Source organism: Lytechinus pictus, chromosome 15, assembly GCF_037042905.1.
Source record: "Lytechinus pictus isolate F3 Inbred chromosome 15, Lp3.0, whole genome shotgun sequence".
NCBI lineage: Eukaryota > Metazoa > Echinodermata > Echinoidea > Temnopleuroida > Toxopneustidae > Lytechinus > Lytechinus pictus.
Genome location: NC_087259.1, coordinates 5,385,932 through 5,406,123, shown reverse-complemented (window position 1 = coordinate 5,406,123; position 20,192 = coordinate 5,385,932). Strand labels below are relative to the sequence as shown.

General features: G+C 36.5%; 1 protein-coding gene and 1 long non-coding RNA gene across 4 annotated transcripts in view; both read right to left on the bottom strand.

Moving 5' to 3' along the window:
* Positions 1–20,192, bottom strand: part of LOC129278198 (uncharacterized) — a 104,765-nt gene that overhangs the window by 64,972 nt on the left and 19,601 nt on the right. The window lies entirely within an intron of this gene.
* On the bottom strand, positions 9,269–14,931 carry LOC135156898 (uncharacterized). 3 transcript variants are annotated; one of them, XR_010295948.1, is made up of 4 exons: positions 14,768–14,931; positions 12,309–12,448; positions 11,589–11,733; positions 9,269–11,007 (listed from the first exon to the last, which is right to left on the bottom strand). It is a non-coding gene; the product is annotated as an uncharacterized LOC135156898 (long non-coding RNA). The 3 variants fall into 3 exon arrangements; XR_010295946.1 differs by having other exon boundaries at positions 10,641–11,010; positions 14,768–14,930; XR_010295947.1 differs by lacking the exon at positions 14,768–14,931 and having other exon boundaries at positions 9,269–11,010; positions 12,309–12,669.

The window sequence follows — 20,192 nt, the reverse complement described above, 5'->3', positions numbered from 1 at the left end:
TAGACCAAGTGGGTGTGGAGACTGTGGACCAAGTGGTAATTTTCCAGTATGCTGTGCGGTGGGTGGGCTTGGAATATAGAAGAATCAGCATGAAAAAAAAAATAGCTTGAACTCCCCTACGTCATTTTGATATCGTCCAGGGTATATCTGCCTGTTTATTTGTCTATTGTACTAGGTACAGGCATTTCAATCTCTTTATATGTCTATTGTACTACATACAGGCATTTCAATCTCCAGTTTGCTGCCCCAATTACCAACGCAACCGATATTGACCTTTGATAATTTCAATTCTGCTGGGGAGTCTGTGCGCGTGCATGATTGTGCCAACCGGTTATGTCGAGTTGCCTCGATTGGACGATAGGCTGAAGCTCATTCCAGAATTAATCAAGTTATGGTATCAATTGGTGCATATTCCCACAATATGGATTGAAATGAAATATAGTTACTATTGGCCTTCACATATATATCTTGTAAAAAGGGAAGACTTGCAGAGGAATTGCAAATAGAGCTACAATATCAGTTCTATGCCATAGACTAGTGATTTGGCATGCATATGAACATGTAAAAGATATCAAGTAACCATGGAAACGGATGAAAAGGCATCACCAATCACCGGATAAGGGCAACGGCCTGACACAGTTGATCGAAAGTATAAGTAGCAGCATTTCTGAGAATCCAATTGTCTTAATAAAGAAACAAGACAGATTTATCTATATTTTCTTATATTTTAATTTCTTTTCTCTTATCACTTTCGATAATGATATTTATTGATGAACACCGGCAATTAGACTCTCTCTCTCTCACTGCTCATCCATCACTATATATCTAAAAGGACAATTTCATACTAAACATCAATGTTTTTAAATACTTTTACTTTAAATACAGCTGTATTGATGTAGGCGATTTTCATGGGTGAAAAATAACTGTCCTTTAGCTCTCTTTAAGCGATCTTCAGAAGTTACAAATAGATGTCCTCCATAAATTTACACATTAAGCAATCTCGTTTTATTTTATTTTCTGCACAGCATGATCACTGATATTAGCACCAACAGGCAAAAAGTTGGCTTGTGTGGAAACAGAAAAATCAAAGAAGAAGAACAAAGACAGTTTGAGAAAAATCGGACAAATAATGAGAAAGTTATGAGCATTTGAATATTGCGATCACTAATGCTATGGAGATCTTCCCATTGGCAATGCAACAAAAATGTGTGATGTCACATGTGAACAACTTTCCTTTTGATGAACTATGAAATGCCCCCAAAATGCCTCTTTTTGCTCTTTCTTATGGTGATACAAACTCTTTATCCATAATATATTCTTTGAAAATCTGGAGTACATGCCCTCCTATAGAAAGAATACATGATCTACCGATAGATGTGATAAAAGAGGCAGTTTAAGTGAAATATATACTAAAGTAATGGGAAAGTTGTTCACAAGTGACATCACACATCTTTGTCGCATTGCCAATGTGAGGATCTTCATAGCATTAGTGATCGCAATATTCAAATGCTCATGACTTTCTCATTATTGGTCCAATTTTTCTCAAACTTTCGTTGTTCTTCTTCTTTGATTTTTCTGTTTCCACACAAGCCAACGTTTTGCCTGTTGGTGCTAATAACAGTGACCATGCTGTGCAGAAAAGAAAATCAAACGAGATTGTTCAATGTGTTTGTGTTTATGTGTTGTGTTTATTATTGGTCCAATTTTTCTCAAACTTTCGTTGATCTGTTTCTTTGATTTTTCTGTTTTCACACAAGCTTTCTTGTTCCAAAGGTTTTTATTTCCCTTTAAGGTGTTAAGTAGCATCATACATGAGGGCACAATCTTCAAATTTGTTTCACGGAGGGGTTGCAATGCAAGTTTGTGATTGCAGATGATTGAAGAAAATCTCTCTTTTATGCAACCTTCCATTAACAGATTTTCTAGATAGTCGCTATTTCTGTCGAGTCCACTCAACATCGAGAGTACATCAAACTAATAGTCTTTATTTTTATTCTCCCATTAGACAGAAAGATTACCACGTTGTTATGAATTCCATGGATTCATGATATAAATATAACCATAACTCTAGTGATTTGATGAGATGAATAGCTCATAAAGATATCAGATTATATATACAGTAGCACAGATAGACCAAAGCATGAAATATGACAATGATGTATTAAAGTCTACTTGAAATATAATTCTATGTTATATTGTTTTATTGGAAAAAGACAAATAGGCCAATGTAATCTTAAAATGTATCATTTCGAAAACCTCAAAATTCATCAAGTTCCTATAAAGATCCCTGAGAAAATTTTAGATGAAAACTTACCAAAATAAACTCTGGAGTAGAGTATCCTACAAGAAATCAAACCTTCATGTCAGCCATTGAATATAACGTGCTATCTTCATGTATCTTCAATGTCGATGGTATATAATCTACTATTCACCAGTCACTAGACACAACGAGGGAACAGCATTCATCAGTATAAATGTACATACATGTACTCAAGACACAATATCTAACAATTGAACAAAAGATTGATTTTTTTTTGGCGACAAGAACATTTTTATGGATTACTCCAAGGACTGGGCTATGAAATAAATAAAGACTTAGTAGGCCTACATGAAATTCATTTCAATTGTATGAAAACATTGTAAGCAAACAAGCAGATACTGGAACTATGCCAGTCCCATCAGACTTAGATTACGACATTTTTTCCCTTTTTAATGACAAGATTGTGGCGCAGCATGTTAAGGTAATTACCACTTTGCAAATGAATCAATATCGATTGGTATTTTGAAAAGTAATTAAAAGAAGCAAATAAATACATTTACTATTCTACATCTGCAAGGTCGAATGGAGATATGATTTAGGGGTTGGAAACAAAAATTGTGTCAAGGAATATTACAATAAAAATGTCTATACAGAGTTAATGAACTATAGCATATCAATACATCATTCAAAATTTAAAAAATGTGATATTAATTTGTTCATTTATTATTTAATTTTATCAGGTAAAGTGTAGTAAATATATATGTAAAAAACTTATTGTTAAAAATTGATTAAAACTATGGTTTGCCATACACTTATAAAGAATTGTGAAAATGATTTTATCTTTAATGTTAATCTAAAGATTACTTAATTAGTTATCAAAGATAATGTAAAGCTTTGACAAAATCGATTTCACAAAAAGATCAAGACAATGCTAAGAGTTAGCAAAGCTTTAAGTTCTTTCACGAGCAATAAAACAAAATCATTAACATGATAATATCGGGGAATATTGTATTGAAATTGAACAAAAAAATGTACCTTCTGTCTTTGTTCTTCCTCTTTGCTTGCCCTAAATCAAATAATTCATGATTAAATTTTCTTGTCAAAGTGACAGGTATCACGTTACGACAACAACTAAGTATATACCTCCTCGGCACACGCATTGCATGCCTATATTCACACCAGTCAGACAAGAAACATACTAGTCTGCAGGAAAAGACCTTTAAATTTCGCAATTTGCATAGAACATAGCACAGAGTCTGAAGTAGTAAAACTAGATTCACTACGAACCGTGGCTGGCTCTATCAAGGACACAGATGATGAGTTTGATGTCTAGTCTTCACTCCAAACATGGTTTTAGTTAAAATATCATATACGAGTCTGTGGTTGCAGACTAGGAACATACAGAGTAGAGATGAGCGAACTTGTTCAAACTTCAGAATACCAAATAATTTATTATGAGCATTCTGAACAAGATAAAGTTCTAGAACCAAATTTCTATCGCGAAGGATATGAATTTTCTTGCTCGACATCGAAAGTTCTCATAATTTCTTTCACCCTGCAAATATCCTTATGAAAATGTAGAAATCCCACAAATTTCTCAATGCTATTTTGCAAAGTGCATGTTAATTAATATCCAATTCATTATGGAAATATTAGAAAACTGTGCTTTCACACAGGTCGGCAAAAATACCTACTACTTTCTGATAAGAGTAGAATTGATAATAACATATCAGGTATTTTTCCTGATTGGGTTGGGTGTGAAAGGGCCTAATTTATTTTTATTAGTCATATGTAATAGGCATAGCAAAGTCAACGTGCTCTTTTGTAATACAATATTTGCTTCACTTGTTTGTAAATTTACTTAATCCTCTTGAACGAGGAATACAAACTAACTGTGCTTTTGAGAACAATCTATAAAATTTAATAAGTTTGAGGATCTTTCCTAACAGCTTTATGACACCATTTGATTGTGTATTATCTGGGTTTTGACAAGATAGTAATATAGATGGACAGATTTATAGGTAGATAGATAGATAATATTCTCGTAATGATAACATGGATATATGATTTTCAATGCACTGGCGTAAATCCGTGTTGATGGGTGGGGGGGATGACTGAAATATTTTGGTTTTTTTTTTGCAATCATGTTTTTAGATATGCAAGGAATTGTCATTGATATGTCCACAGTGGCGTACCGTGGGTCACGGCATTGGGGAGGGGGGCGTCAGCAAAAAGTTTGAATCACTGAGTGAGCGCACTCAGTTGCCAGTTATACTGACCTAATAGAGACATTTTCTGGACAATGTCATTAAACGGATATGCATCTCACTGATCAAATAATGCGAGTGCAAAGCGCGAGCTGAATTTTTTTTTATTCACACCTAAAAAGAGTCATTATAATCAAATTTGTGTAATCATGATAGGTACCTGTCTCGCTAAACAATACGAGCGCGAAGCGCGAGCTGAAGTTTTCGTATATTTTGACCCCAAACAGCGAGATTTTGAGGAATATATTTTAGGAATCAATTAAGAGTATGCATATCTCACCATAGTCATCTAATGCGAGTGCCAAGCGCTTGCTGGTTTATAAAAAATACATCTGAACACATGAAACACTTTTTGTAGTCATTGCAATCATGATTATCATACGCATCTCACTAATCAAATATTACGAGCGCGAAGCGCGAGCTGAAAATTTAGATGATTCAGACCTGAAGTGGGGCATTCTAAGGTTTCTTTGTAGGAATTAACTAGGACCATACGTATTTCAATATCCAAATGATGCGAGCGCGAAGCGCGAGCTGAAAATTTTTGATATTCAGATCAGAAGAAGGGACATTTTAAGGACTGATTTTAGGAATTCATGAAGAGCAGACATATCTCACCAATCCACTAACGCGAACGTAATCACGGACAGGAAATGTTTCATATATACGAAGACCTTAAAATGGGGCAATCACTTTTTGAGTCATGAAAAAGAAGCATATGTCACTACATAAAACAATGATAACTCAAGTGCTAGGAGATATATTTGGTTTATATTGACTTGAAAACGGGATGTTTCAGTACAACAGGATTATATATCTCGTTAACAGACAATGCAAGCACCAGGAACAATGAATACGTAGGCCCTTGGCAAATTATGTTTCATGAAGTTATGATAAAAATGGTTCTTATGTAATGTAACATAACATAATTATAATTTAACATTATAATGAATAATATTTTCTTCTTTCCCACTATACGCTCCTCTTCCTTTCTCCCTCTTTCCCCCGTTTTTTTTTGGTCAGCCGGTTGGGGGGGGGCATGCCCCCCCCCCCCCCGTAGTTACGCCACTGTATGTCCATATGGCAAATACCCCTCCAATATTATTATCTTTTTACCCCATGATGGTTTAATGGTTTTATTAGAGATTACATTAAAAAAGAATTGACAATCCATCTTAATCCCTTCCCAAAGACCCCAACATTGATGAATTGGAAGAAACGGGAGTTTCTCTTCAATGTTATAATAAGGACATAAGTATTTCGTTTGGAAATGGTGAACTGGCTCTTTATTTGCATTTTATGATTCAATAATATTGTTTTATTTGTTAAGCGGTATTTCAGGAAGAATTTTCACCAATAAAACAATTATCTCTTGTGATTTTTTGTTTCATTTCTTTCGTAAAAAGTGGGGGGGATGTTTGTACAGGCCATCCCCCCCTCCTCGAAAAGTGGGGGGGATATATCCCCCCCATCCCCCCCGGGATTTACGCCAGTGTTTCAATGAATTCTGGCTGTAATGATTTAGACAGTGCAATATTGAATATAATATCTAGTGATAATAGAAGGGTACTATTTTTGTTCTTTGGGTTCTTTGTTTGTTTTCATGGCCAGTATGAGGAATAAATCCCATCAAAAGCAGAGAAAATGCTGCCAATATACAAAAAAAACTAGATGAATTGGGGTGGGGGGGGGGTGTCAATTTGAAGAATAAGAGATGTAAACAATTCTGCCAATTTGACAAATAAAACAAAGAACATGTTTAAAAATTTCAAGAAAAAAAAATGTGATAATAGGGAAGAGAAAGATGGCAACTTGTAAATAATAAGCATGGAGATCAATGAAACCATTCTGTATTCATCTTTCAAGGGTCCCAAAAATCTTAAGATGCAAAGCAGAGAAGTGTTGAGCAAACACAACTGTTTCAAGTTGCCCAGTCATTTTGAAATATGAGCTTTATTTGAAAAGGTGTTCCCGTTCCATCTCATTCTGTTTCTATTTCTACAAGGGACATGCGGAAGTCCACGTGCCTGTAAATATGAATACGCCGTCGTCGAGAGGGCATCGTCGATTTCCTATGCCAGTTTGATCATTGCAGTATAGAGTACCTGTTATGAGCAAGTATGGTGTCTTCGATGAAGATGGACGGAACGTATGGGCAAAAGCGGGAAAGAGCGTATAAACAACCGATCCATTATCACTAAGAGACCCCCCCCCCCACTCCTTGATCTCGTGCCCATCATCTTTGCTAATGACCATGCATAGTGGTGGTATGCATTGGGTGAAACAGGGCTGCATCTATATAGATGGGAATGAGCAAATGCTGTGCTATGGATAGAGATGGTGAGAAATAGAGAGAGAGAGACAGGGGGAGGGAGATAAAGAAGAGGAGAAAGGGGGAGAGGGAGGGTGGAGAGATGGAGGGGTAAAGGGAGGGATGAAGGGAGGGTGGTAGGGAAAGAGGAAGGGAAGGAGAGCCAGAGAGAGAGGAAGTAGAGGGCAAACCAGATGGAGAGAGGGGGAGAAAGGAGGGATAGAGGTGGGAGGGAGAGAGGGGTTGAAAAAGGAGGGAGAGAAGGAGAAAAATAGAGAAGATAGGGAGAAACGGGAGGGAGAGATAGAAAGAGGATGCCATCCCTGCCACTAGCCCTTAGCTTGAAGAGGATACCTCTTCCTTCCTTTCTTTTTCTTTTTCCTTTTCTTTTCTTTTCTTTTCTTTATTGCGCCATGAGCATCTTTTTATGATGGATACCGGCGCATTACAAATGTTCATATTATTATTATTATAACGTGCCAACATGATAAATTATGGCATGCATAATTCTCCTCTTTGGGTAATACAATCCCCGGATGAGAAGGTTTTTTTTCTCTATTCCTCTCCATCCTCCTTTACTCCTGCCGGGATCTCTCACTCCCCCCTCTCTCTGTATTATTTCTCAATCCTACATTAAATATTATCATTTTCATTCTTTTAAACGCTTTCACTGAAAAGTATGGAAGTTGCCCCCCCTCCCATCACAGAACACACTCATATGTTCCATCTCTTTCACATCTTATATAGAAAAAAAATATTGGGTAAAATTTTTACTACCAGGTTGTTGGTTGGACACATAATTACCCTCATGGGGCACTTTTACCCTTTTTTTTTAAGAGTGAGCTTCTTCTTACCTCTCATTATCTATCTCTTCTTCTTCCCCCCTTTCCCTTCTTCTTCCCCTTTCCTCTTTCTCTTCCCAATATTTTTGCATTTTGTTAATGTCCTTAAAAAGATAGCTAATGCATTTGTGCTTTCCATTAGCCAACAACTCTTACCCCGCTGTATATTTCTATTCATGAAGACGGAAGACTTTCCATCATCTCTGTATTTCATCACACAATCTATGTATTGTGATTCCTGACTAGTTGTAAAGGGATGGGGTGTGGTGGTGGTGGTGGTGGTGGGGGGGGGGGGTTAAAGGCCCGTTTACACCGCATCCGGCACGGCGACCGTGCACGGCATTCCGGCACGGCATACGGCACGCCGTGCTGTTTTCCAGTTTCCACTGCCCCACGGCACGGCAATAAAGCCGTGCACGGATCCCGTCCAGCAGGCAAAAACCGTCCAATGTACCCATGAAAACCCAAGGCAAAGAAGCCTGCTTCAGGCGTGGCAAGAAGTAATTTTTAAGGATTTTCGTGTATCTATGTCCTATGTATAAATTAATCTTGTCTTGAATTCCACCAAGAAGCATCAATCTGACGGACTGCTCATTGGACAGACACAAATATTCTTTGTTATTCACTCAAATCTATACGGGAATTGATCGTTCTATTTAAATGTAATTGAATTTTGTCATGATTAATCTTTTTATTTTACACTTTGCTTTCCATACTTCACTTCCCATTTCTATGCCATTGTCACCTGTTCATCTCATTCCTTAGTTTATCTCATTCCTTACTCCTTAGTTTATATATCAGATTCTAATGCCATTACAACTCCACATGTTTCTATTGTCTTCTCATTTATATTCAGAACATTCTTCTTCATTCATGACCTCGTGCTCATTGGTTCACCTTTCACCCTTAGTTCTTCCACTTTTCTTGATTCTTCTATTCTCTCTGTTTCTATTAGTTAAATTGGTTATACGAAATTATTTCTGAACATATTTGAATACGGTATATTATTTGTTTAAAGGTCAAATCCACCCAAGAAAACTGTTAATTTGAATAAATAGAAAAAAGTCAAACTAGCATGATTCATGCAGAATCGGATATAAGAAAGTTATGACATTTTAAAGTTTCGCTTATTTTCACAAAAGAGTGATATGCACACCTCAGTGATATGTAAATGAGACAGTTGATGTCCCTTACTATTTCTTTTTTTTTTATTGTTTGAAAAATACAATATTTCATTTATTTGACAATAATGACCAACTTGACTAAACCAATGCTAATTCTACATGTTCAGGGAGGAATTAATTGTTGTTTCTCTTGACAATGAGAAGAAAATTACATTTCATATTTCATATAAATAAAATACAAAATAAATAGTGAGCGAATGACGTTATCAGTCTCCTCATTTGCATACCGATCAGGATGTGTATATAACTGTTTTGTGAAAATTAAGCGAAACTTTAAAATGTCATAACTTTCTTATTTTACATCTGAATTTGATGATATTTTCAGTGTTATGCTTGTTGGATATTTCTCTTTTATTCAAATCAACTTTTTTGTTGGGGTGGACTTGTTTTTTAAAAGCAATGCCAAGTGAGGTCTGGCCCAATAAATAAGAGCAACACTGGACTTCATTTTGTCGACATCTTTATTTTGAGTTTAGTTCAGCTCCAAATATATTTTAGGTTCTTCAGCAATCTACATTATATTTGTTGTTGAAAAAAAAGTGATGCTCATTAATTTATTACAGAAAAAAATAATACGAGATATATAAACAACAAAAAATGCATGGGGCGTCAAAAAATTTCTTGAAGATGAATGTATTCTTTTTATTTCACAATCAACTTTCTTTTGTCAGTATTCTTCATGTCCAGGGGCCCATTTCAAAAGTACTTTAACATTATGGCAACTACCATGGAAACCACAATTATAATTGGATGTTGCGCCATATTAAAGACAAAGTTATGATAGTTGTACCTCTCTATGAAACAGGCAACAGGAGTGTCATTGCCATTCTGTTTAGAGATGAAATTTTGTTTCTAACATTTTGTCATATTTCAAACAATCCTAGATCTCTATTTCCAAAATAAAACATTAGTCCAGAAACGTTCCGTCCAGTACCCATCATTTTTATTTTCACAGTAACTGGTTTCATGTATTGATATTTGATAGTGCATTACTAGTGATCATGTTAATACATGTATTTGCATGAACCAAATTTCTGTGATGTGCAAAATGCTCAACTTCTCTTATCTGTGAACAAATCCTGAATTTAAATTCAAGTATAATTTAAGAAATAAATATATTTTTAATAAATGTTGAACATGCTCAGACGATATTTTCCAGATCTACAAAAGAGGAAGATCATAATCCTTCACAATCGTAATTTCTGCAAATTGAGACTGACTTGCAACTGTAACAATGGGAGATGTACATTGGCGGTGGAAGCCAAAAAATAAAAAAAAGGTTATCAACTAAAAATTTAGGGGGGGGGGGGGGCCTGTCCCCGCTTCCGCTGCCTATGGAGATGTCAAAGTGAAAAATTCAAGTGGAAATTAGAATAACACATTTAATAGTGTCGTTGTTTATAATACGATATCAGTCATTAAAGTTGTAGATTTCCTGCAAATGATTTATTTCATATGGATTTATCATAAGTAATTCAGATGTAATCATATATACACCGCTTTTAATTTGTTGGTGATGCTGCATGTCTGACATTGCATCTTTTATGTTACAATCGAAAGAGTATTGAGTGATGTCAGAGCATAGAGCTATTAGCTCCATGGTCAGAGGGAATAAGATATCAGCTCTCTTTTTAGCGGTGGAGCATAGCAAGTTAGAGCATTTTCCGTTAACTTTTTTTTTAATCAACGAAACATATTTGGATTCTTAAATTGTGAGATGTTTATAACATCAATAAGAATCGACTTGGAGTTAGATGACACAAAAAATTTAATTCCTATAGTAGTATGTTCAATGTTCAGACGACCGAAATTTAACCTCATAGCAATGGAGCTGGCATTGAGGTAACTTTTACAGTGTGGGACAATGGGGAACAAGCTGGAGAAAAATTTATCTACAGTTATGTTGTCACCATGACTATCAGTGCTTTGAAAATACTGCAACATTGTGTCCTCGATTTGAAGTGAAGTTGGGACTTGAAGACTGGACTGATGTTGCGGACGTGCCTGAGGATGATGACGAGGAAGACTGACCCACGTTGTGGACAGATGTCACCCACCATTCTCCTGCTCAGTTTCTTCCTGCTTGGTACAGGCTTCTCCTGGTGTGTCCACATCAAACACAGGATCCAAGATTGAACTTGTTCTGCTGACAGAAAAATCATATGTTCAAATTTATTTCATATGTTTTACTCATAATAATGAATACTAAAAAAATCGACTCTCATGTACTAAGTCGATACAGTTTGTCTGTTCTTTACTTCATTAATATTCGAAACATCTTTAGTTTTATTTTATTATATTTTCTGAAGGCAAATGGCTCTCACTTCAAGGAAATGCAACACCCATTAACCTGTACTATTTTACACAGGTAGTCAAGTACAAATATGATAAATCATATTGAATGAAAATGTGGATGTATAATTACAGGAAACGGGTTAATGTAAACATGAGAGAATGAGCCAATCATCAATGTATAATTCAAAATGATTTGTATAGTTTGTATGAGAGCGCTCATATCCACCCTGCAGAGTGCACAAAGTGCAAATTAATACCATAGCTGTTGCCCGACCGTTTCCTGTCAGAACCCAGAAACTAAACCTGGGTTAAGTGAAGCACAATATCAAAATTCATATTTATAAAATACATTTCTTTGCATGAATTCAAATTGATATACACATATTCTCTCTTCCCTGGGATAAGAAAACAAAATATTGAATATCTTACTCTCGATTATGTATGTGGGGAAGTAGGAATTCCATTGCCTCACTGTACTTGTATTTACGTGCTGCATTTGAGGGAGCTCCGTCACCACTCTTCCTCTCCATTTCTGTCGTTTTTTAGGAAGTTGTCCCTCAACTCGCTACGTCACCTTAAAATAATGAAAAAACAACACGAAATCTAATTCCTATAACCTCTGAAAATTTTCATTTCTGTTTATGACTCATTTCAAGCCCTACCCACTCCCCCCCCCCAAAAAAAAAAAATATTTCAATGTGAAATTGGACAACATGCTTTTGATAGTAAAGAATTTTGCCTCAATTTCTTTTGCTTGTAAAAGTGACGTGATATTTATATTACGTATTTGTGAGGTGGGGTTGGTATATAGTTGTTGGTCCACATCACAAAGCAAGGTCTCTTTCTGCATTTACATACCCTTGCTCTTGTGTCTCATTTAATTTGTTTTGTTTTTTTAAACACTAGACTATTTTACACATGTGCAAACAATTTTTAAAATGGCCATAATGACCAAAACTTACCATTGGTATTCATTGAATTACAACAACCAGAAGTTAGCTACAGTTGTTAGATTGTGAACTTGATTTGCTTTCAAACATCCACATACAAATATAACTCTTTTACATTGTTCAATATTTTTCTTCAAATTGATAGTGAAAAAATCGTAAAGTTTGAAAAAAAATCAATATGACGTAAAATGATACCAACCTGAGATTACAAGCTGACGCCCAATGTCATGTCATACATCATTTTTTTACTTCTGTATCCTTGAACATCTCCAATCTCTTGTCATACAGGATTGGATTTTCCTACACTTCTAGGATAAGGGCTTCCTCCATGTTGGTTATCTGTCATGCAACACATTCCATATAAATTTTGTTAGCAAATAATAATAATAAAGGTTTAAAGAATTGCAAAAGCGATTAGTGAAAGGCCAGTGCCCAATCAGCAATTTCTTACATTTACATTGTAACTGGCAGGCTTGCTGATCAGGGTCCAATTTTTATAATGCACAAATATAAATTCTCCTAATTGAAATGATTTTGCTTAGTTGTAGAGAAAAGTGATCGTCTAGAAATTCCTTCAAGAGCTTGAAATAATAATTTATCATCATTTGAAAAGTACATGTAAACATAGGGTCATGTTAAGAAAAAAAAAGATAGAGGCACAATTTTTTGCCTCCATGAGAGCCTATATAAGCTAAGCCATATAATGTTTTTTTAGGGATGAAATGTTTGTTGAATAAAATGTCAGCAAATTATGTCTTCTCTGTATAGTATACGTACCCAATCACTTCAGCCCCCCCCCCAAAAAAAAAAAAAAAACTAAATAAAAAATAAACCAATGAAAAAAGAATGAAATTACACAAATAAAGCAATCAAATTTTGGAACAGAAATGTGCAGATTTAAAAGTTATGCCAGCACGCAAAGGACATATTTCATATTGAAAAAGGGTCACTTTTGGTCTGGGGATTTCTATTTCGGGCAAACCAGTACCAACCCAAACCCCTTCCCATCGCCCCACGATTGAGCTGCCCCTGGATAAAGGAAAGTGCGCTCATTTTAAAATCCTTTACATAATAACAAACTGACAATTTTTGACAAACTAGAAACAATAACTTTTTTTAATGCAAGTTCTCTCCAAAATTATAGTAGCCTAAATTTCGTGACTAGGCCTAGACTCTATATTTCAATGAAAACAAGGTCTAACGTTAATTAGCTAAGCCTATGACGTCATATGGGGAGGATTTAGAGTCTAGGTTTTTACATTATTTATTCGTAGGCCTAGTCTTTTCCAGAGAGTTTGTGGGAAATAGCTAAGTTAGCCTTACTCCTTAGCCTAGGACTCCAACATTCCTACTAGGGTCTAGATCTACTTTCCACCATTTGTTTCGATCTAGAACAGATCGACCAGAGGGTCCCACAAAAATGTGGTCAAACTGAGCAATCGGTCTAACTTCTTTCAGTTCAGGCTACCCAAGTTTCACCACTCCAGATCCCCTCTTATTAATTCCTTGCCACCCTCCTATCTGCCTCTCTTCCTGCTGACAAAACGACTCAGTGCCTAGCTCTCATCTATTATAGACCCTACTACTAAAACTAAAGTGCTAGGCTAGGCTAGTCTATATCTTAATAATTCATCCCGGAATTCATCATATTCGTTCAGAGGTCTAACTTACATGTAGGCCTACTAGTGTTACTAACGTTAGACCTATGTGTAGACTCTAGACTACTGAGGCCTAACGTTAGACCAACAACAGGTCTAACTTTTGTTAACGTTACTTATAGGTCTACCTAACGTTAGATCTAACTATAAGTAACGTTAGGCCTAATCTAATGTTACTGTTAGTTAGACTCTAAGTTGAAGATAAATGCCAGTTGTGGTAACGATTTCAAAATGAGTTCGTACAGTCTACAGAATCCAATGAAATGACCACCAAAGTGTCTGTTTGTATAAATAAAAAATATGTGCCAAAGGATTCCGGAAGAAATTGTGTAATTGCTGAGAAATTAGCAAATAAGCACAGGATTTGGGTCAAGCGTCGGGCCGACACTCAAACTCAAAGCAATAATTTTTAATAGTTCACTGTCCCACGTGCGCTTATCTGTGTTGGTGATCTTCAGTATTAACATTTTTCAGCGTAGATTTCAAGATTTCACAAAGTTCAGTTCATGTAACTGTACCAGATCTAGATCCTCGATAATATAGTGACAATTAAGCTCGGTTTTACACACTTTCTCGTGAAATCAGTGTTTCCTGCGACTACTTTCATTTATCTTTAAGTGTCTAACTCTAAAGTAAAGACGTCGTGTCGACGTCCCCGGGGCAACTTTATTTAAGTCTAACTTTCTTTATTTAGTAATTACGTTAGGCCAGTCTAATTGATTATCGAGTCTAACAATAACATTAGGTCTAACGTTAGATCTAGATGTAACTTAGGCTAGGATAAACATCTAGCCTATCTAAATTAGATATATCTTGTTAGACCGAGTCTAAGCTAACTTACGTTAGGTTAGATCTTCGTTAGATCATAACGTTAGGCCCTATCCCAGATTATTATTTCCGGCCTTATATTATTTGGCCTTATTTTCTTGTGCTCTACTTTCTGGGGCTCGGTTCTACAGTATGCATGCGAAATGACACTTGTTCTTAATTAGTTGCTTACCAGACCAAGAATTGCAAGATCAAGTCCTCCTTCAGTCACCTCTCTTCAGCAGGTAATACACGTAGACCTACGTGTATGTGCGATTTTGCATTTAACACGTAAACTCCCATAGACTATCACCGCAGGCGATTTGTCGCTTGATCAGAAAATATGTGGGCAATGACGTAATTTATCTGGACTATGATTGGCCAGAAGTGAAAAAACCGTGTGCCGTGCTCTGAAAATGGCTTGCTGATCGATCTGCAAATCCGGCAAATTACGCCGTGTTGTACAATACGGCACGGCACCGTTGAAGTGGAAACAGTTTCATAGGATTTAGTGGGGATCGATTTTTTTTGCCGTGCCGGATTGCCGTGGTGCCGTGCACGGTCGCCGTGCCGGATGCGGTGTAAACGGGCCTTAAGTCTAGTTTGTTTTACTCTCTTGAGAATATTTTAATGAATTTGCTGCTCTGGTTCTGCATATAGCCACAGTCAGGTGTTTTTCTGCTTTGCCATCATGACCTATTTCAACCATCTTTATTTCTTTTCCCCTCTAATTTTCACCTTCTCTTGTCTCCTATACCACGTCCTCCCCCCCCTCTCCCCTCTTTCTATCCCTCTGACAATCTTAGGGTATGTTCAATGTCGGTTTGCCAATTTAAACTGCAACATGAATCATGATTGAAAACTCAATTACAAAACAAAAACACAATCAGCGGTGCACTGTTCAGTGGCGAAAATAAGTCTATCGTCTTTAAATCTTTAAATTTCCCGCTTTCGTGAGCGCAGCTTTAGTACGCAGTTTGACCCATCACACTAACGGTCAATTCTGGCACCTGTTTGTGTAGGCTTCAACTGCCAAAGCAAATTCAAAGACGTTTCATAACTCAATCGCGTTTCAATGTCGCATTCGCGATGCTGAAGGTCATAAAATCTTTTCCGACATTTAAATTTTCCTCCGAATCGTAATTTGAAAGATGTTTACTTTTATGACCGGGAATGGAGGACATTAAACACATCCTTTGTTTCTCATTATATCTGCGTTCTGTAATGACGTTTTCAATGATTCATGTTGCCGTTTAAATTTGAAAATCGATATTTTAAACACCCTTACACTGAATCTTTCTCTATCTATCTTTCCTATATCATATTCCATGTGTCATCACTGCTCACATCAAATCTGTCCAATCTCATGTCCCCCCTTTAGGAACAAAAACAATGATTGATGACCTCAGTAGCTATGAAATAATAAATTTCATCGTTAAAAAAATCAAGAACGGGAAGCATCATACCGTGAAATGAAGGATCAGTTGTCTATACATCAGAAAATAAACACCAAGGTCCAAGGACAGAAATAATTAATGTCGTACAATCCTAGCAACATACAATCCCCATTCCTTTGTTCAAGGGGAATACATGTAGGTTCAATCCAATGCAAAGCATATTTCTACTTTCTATGCACAGCACTGAAAATCTCATTAAAATTGGATGTAAAATAAAGTTTTTTTTTAAATGATGCGCTAAAATCAGAGCTGCCAGCCTGAACAAGAATGTTTTAGTATTTTAAAACCTACAAATCATTATTTTGATGAGAAAATCAGTATTTCCAAATAAATACAATAGGACCACACATAAAACTGAAACTTTGGAAATTAGTATTGAGCATGGTACCTCTCATTTATCAGTACTAAAAACTGGAAATCAGTACTACTCTTTGCAGCTCTGTAAATTTCCAAAAACAGTGTAAATTTTGCCCCATTTTTTTTTTTTTTTTTTTTTTTTTTTGGGGGGCTCATTACACCACTACTACGTAACTGCATGTGATTAATCTGATACATAGTTTTCTATGTTTAACATCTCTATTAAAATTTCATTGTTATGCATGTACATGTATACACCCCCAGAAAAGTTTCAAATCTTGACATTATCTATATCATGTATAAATATATATTATCTCTTTTTTTTGACATCATGGGCACTGACGAAGAGTGTGACTTTACCTTTCATTTTTGAGAGCTATGTTCCTTTTAAAATCTACGATTTTATTTCTACGGCATTTACTAAATTATTTTTGATTACTTTATATATAATATATATATATATATATATACATATACACACATATATACATTTTTTTTTTTGGGGGGGGGGGGGACAGGGGGCAATTCCCCTGCCGCTTTTCCCGACTAATTTGCAGTGAATAAAGTAGTCAAACATAGGAGCTACATGTATTTTTCAAACTCACACAGATTTGTTTTTCTTTTGGGGGCAAATCATCCTTTGCCCTTGTTTATGATGTATACTGGCCCTTTTCCCACCCCTATTCCGCCCCCCTCTCCACTTTTATCCCTCTTTATCTCCTATTATGAGTTGTACACCTGTTCTTTACACCTATCTCTCCCTCTCTCTCTCCTGTATTTGAATGAGTGGGTGCATATCACACTTTCTTCCCCCCCTCTCTCTCTCTCTCTTTGGCTCTCTCTCCTCTCCATGCAGTTGGATGGGATCTCAAACCACTTGAATAAAATATACATAAAACAACACACATGGGTTGCTCTGGCTGCTACACCACAATTACACTATAATTGAGGATAATCGTTGCTGAAAAAATATACAAATTTTGTTTTCAACTTACCATAATGCCTGTCTGGATACAGTACATGATAGTTGAGATGGAACGGGACAGGAATAGGCCTAGTTGGAATGATGCAAGTCGAGGAGGAAAAAACGGCACCGTTTTAGTGGTCCAGGCAGGCACTGCAGTCTCCTTCCTCACCCCCTTGCTATACTCCTTCAACGCGGAGCCAAATATACACGGGAGTTACACAGTCAGGGACAGTGCGCATACACTCACACACACACCCACCCAGGAATAACAGTGGAAGATCGCTGCCTAGAATTCACACGCAATTTACAGAATGCACGGTTGCTTGGTGTCTTTTTCCCCCCTTCCTCGTTTTTTTCCCTTCCTCTCCTATGGTTATCCCTTACTTCTTCTCAACCGTAGGTTAGGAGAGAGACGCAGACACGGAAAAGCTTCACTACTTTGCGAGGTGCTGCTTCTTTAAGTTATGTCCACGATTGCGGGCAGGATCCGATGCCGTATTTAAATCACACACAAATTTATTTCTCGGTTAAAAAAAAAAGAAGATGAGCGAGGTACGATAAGGAAGATAGGGAGTCGATGCGGGGACACTGCATGCCAGAGACGGTGTGTATTTCCTCGACGGTTTCAAGGCCGATGCAGGAGTTACGAGGGAAAAAAACGAAAGGGAAAAAAACGAAAGGAAAATTAAAGCCGGACAAAACAGAAAAAAAGACACGAGGGTTAGCTAAGGCAGATAGCAGAGCAAAAAGCAGCTCGGTCGACGAATATGCTTTTGCTCACACATACACATCGTTGGCCCTAAAACCTAATCATCCATGCCCACAGGTACAAGGATAGAGGGAGAGAGAGGGAGTGAGGAGAAGAGAGGGAGAGGAGGAAAGAGAAGGAAAGCAATTTCATCCTGTATGGGATCGCATTCAACTCCAGTGTGTAGCGGCTACAGTACTGTCAATATTGTCGCAATCTCTACACGCTTCACCACAGAAACACACTTGGATATAATTATAGCGGTCCCCTTCCACGCTCCGAATGGAGAGGGTGGGAGAGAGAGGATGAGAGAGGTGGGGAGAGAGAGGCCGAGGTTATGACAAAAGGAAATCAAGGAGAAATTGATGAAAGGAAAGCAATCACACAAATGTATTACACTTTACAGTTCTATCAAATTGAGACATCTACTCTTAGCATGTCAAGATATAGTACAGGGAATGTAATATGACAAAATATTGGCTTTTCCTTTTATGCACGAGACCCAAGGAGCGGCCAAGCTTTTTATGAGGAACTCTCTTCGGGGGTGAGACCAATAGCAGGGAGTTTTTAAGAGATGGAGTGACAACGAAAAATCGAAATGCAAATTAATTCACGTAGGCTTCTGATTTATTACAAAAGAATACACAGGTGCACGAAGCCTTTGGTGGCGGCCTGTGATGCCGCCAGTTTCACGGAGAACTGAAAAGTGATTTGTGTTGAAAATAGATAATTCCAAATATTTCCAATTTTATTTGATCACAAAATGTGGATATTATCATTATAAACACATGAAGAAATATATCTCAGATCCCTATTGTGTCCTGAAAATTTGTGAAATATTGTATGACAACAGTTTCAAATTGTGAAAAACCCTCAGAATTTGACAATTTTAAATCAGCATTTTACAAATTTCCACACACTTTTAACATTACAAAAACTTAAGATTAGTTTCAGGGAATATATCTATTTGTGATTTTATGTGTCACAGTTGCGGCCAGTCGAGTAATTTCAAATAATATTTCCATAAATATTGAAACATTTATTTTGCTTTCCCCTGTAAAAGTTAGCAATGTGTCTGCTCATAATATCCTGCCAGAGGTAGCGAAAAGTAATTATCGATACAAAAGCATACCTCCTAATGTATCTGGCCTAGAAAATCTGTATTTAGGTATGAATCTTCTAATCTGCAAGACGGATCCAATGATCAACATGGCTAACATATTTTATCCTTGCGGCATCAAAGACGCTTTAAAGAGAATGTGTTGGACGGTTCTCCAAACTTCTTGCTAATACAGTGTGATTAATGCAGGCGTACATGTATTTTGTTTAGAACATCGCATTAAACTTTCAGCTCAATATGCCTCATGGCGAGAACATTAGGAAAACCCCAAACAAAATTACATTAGAATTCAATAAACAAAAAAATAATGCGAAATTGAAATTTGGTGATATTTTAAAGATGGTTGAAAGAATGATAATGAATTGACGGACAGATATAGAAAGAGAAATTGAGATAGAGGAAAGATAGATAGATCAATAGACAGACAGACGGATAGATAGATAGACAGACAGACAGACTGACAGATAGATGGATGGATAGAAAGATAGATAGATAAACAGACAGACAGAAAGATAGATATATAGATAGATATATAGATATAGATAGAGATAGATAAATAGATTGAAATATAGCTGGATAAACACATAAATACAGAAATATGGAAAGATATATCTCTGGAAAGGTAGATAAGGAGAGAGAGAGATAGACAGGCAGACAGATTGATAAATAAGGAGAGAGATAGAGAGGGGGAGAGAGAGAGAGATCACACAAAATACCAGGCTTCCTTTGAGCCCTCCATGTGTAAAATATTTGAATATCATAGATTCTGTATACACATTTTTTAATTGCGGAAATAAAGTTAAATTGAAATTGAAAAAAAAGTACCTGTGATATCACTGAAAGAAGACCTTCAAACTTTGATAGGTACTTTTCAAAAAAAATTTCTTGCATGGATTTCTCCTAGATCATGCTATTTATATAAAGTGTGACGAATGTGCATCGTTTACAAAGAACACCAGTCTTGTTGCA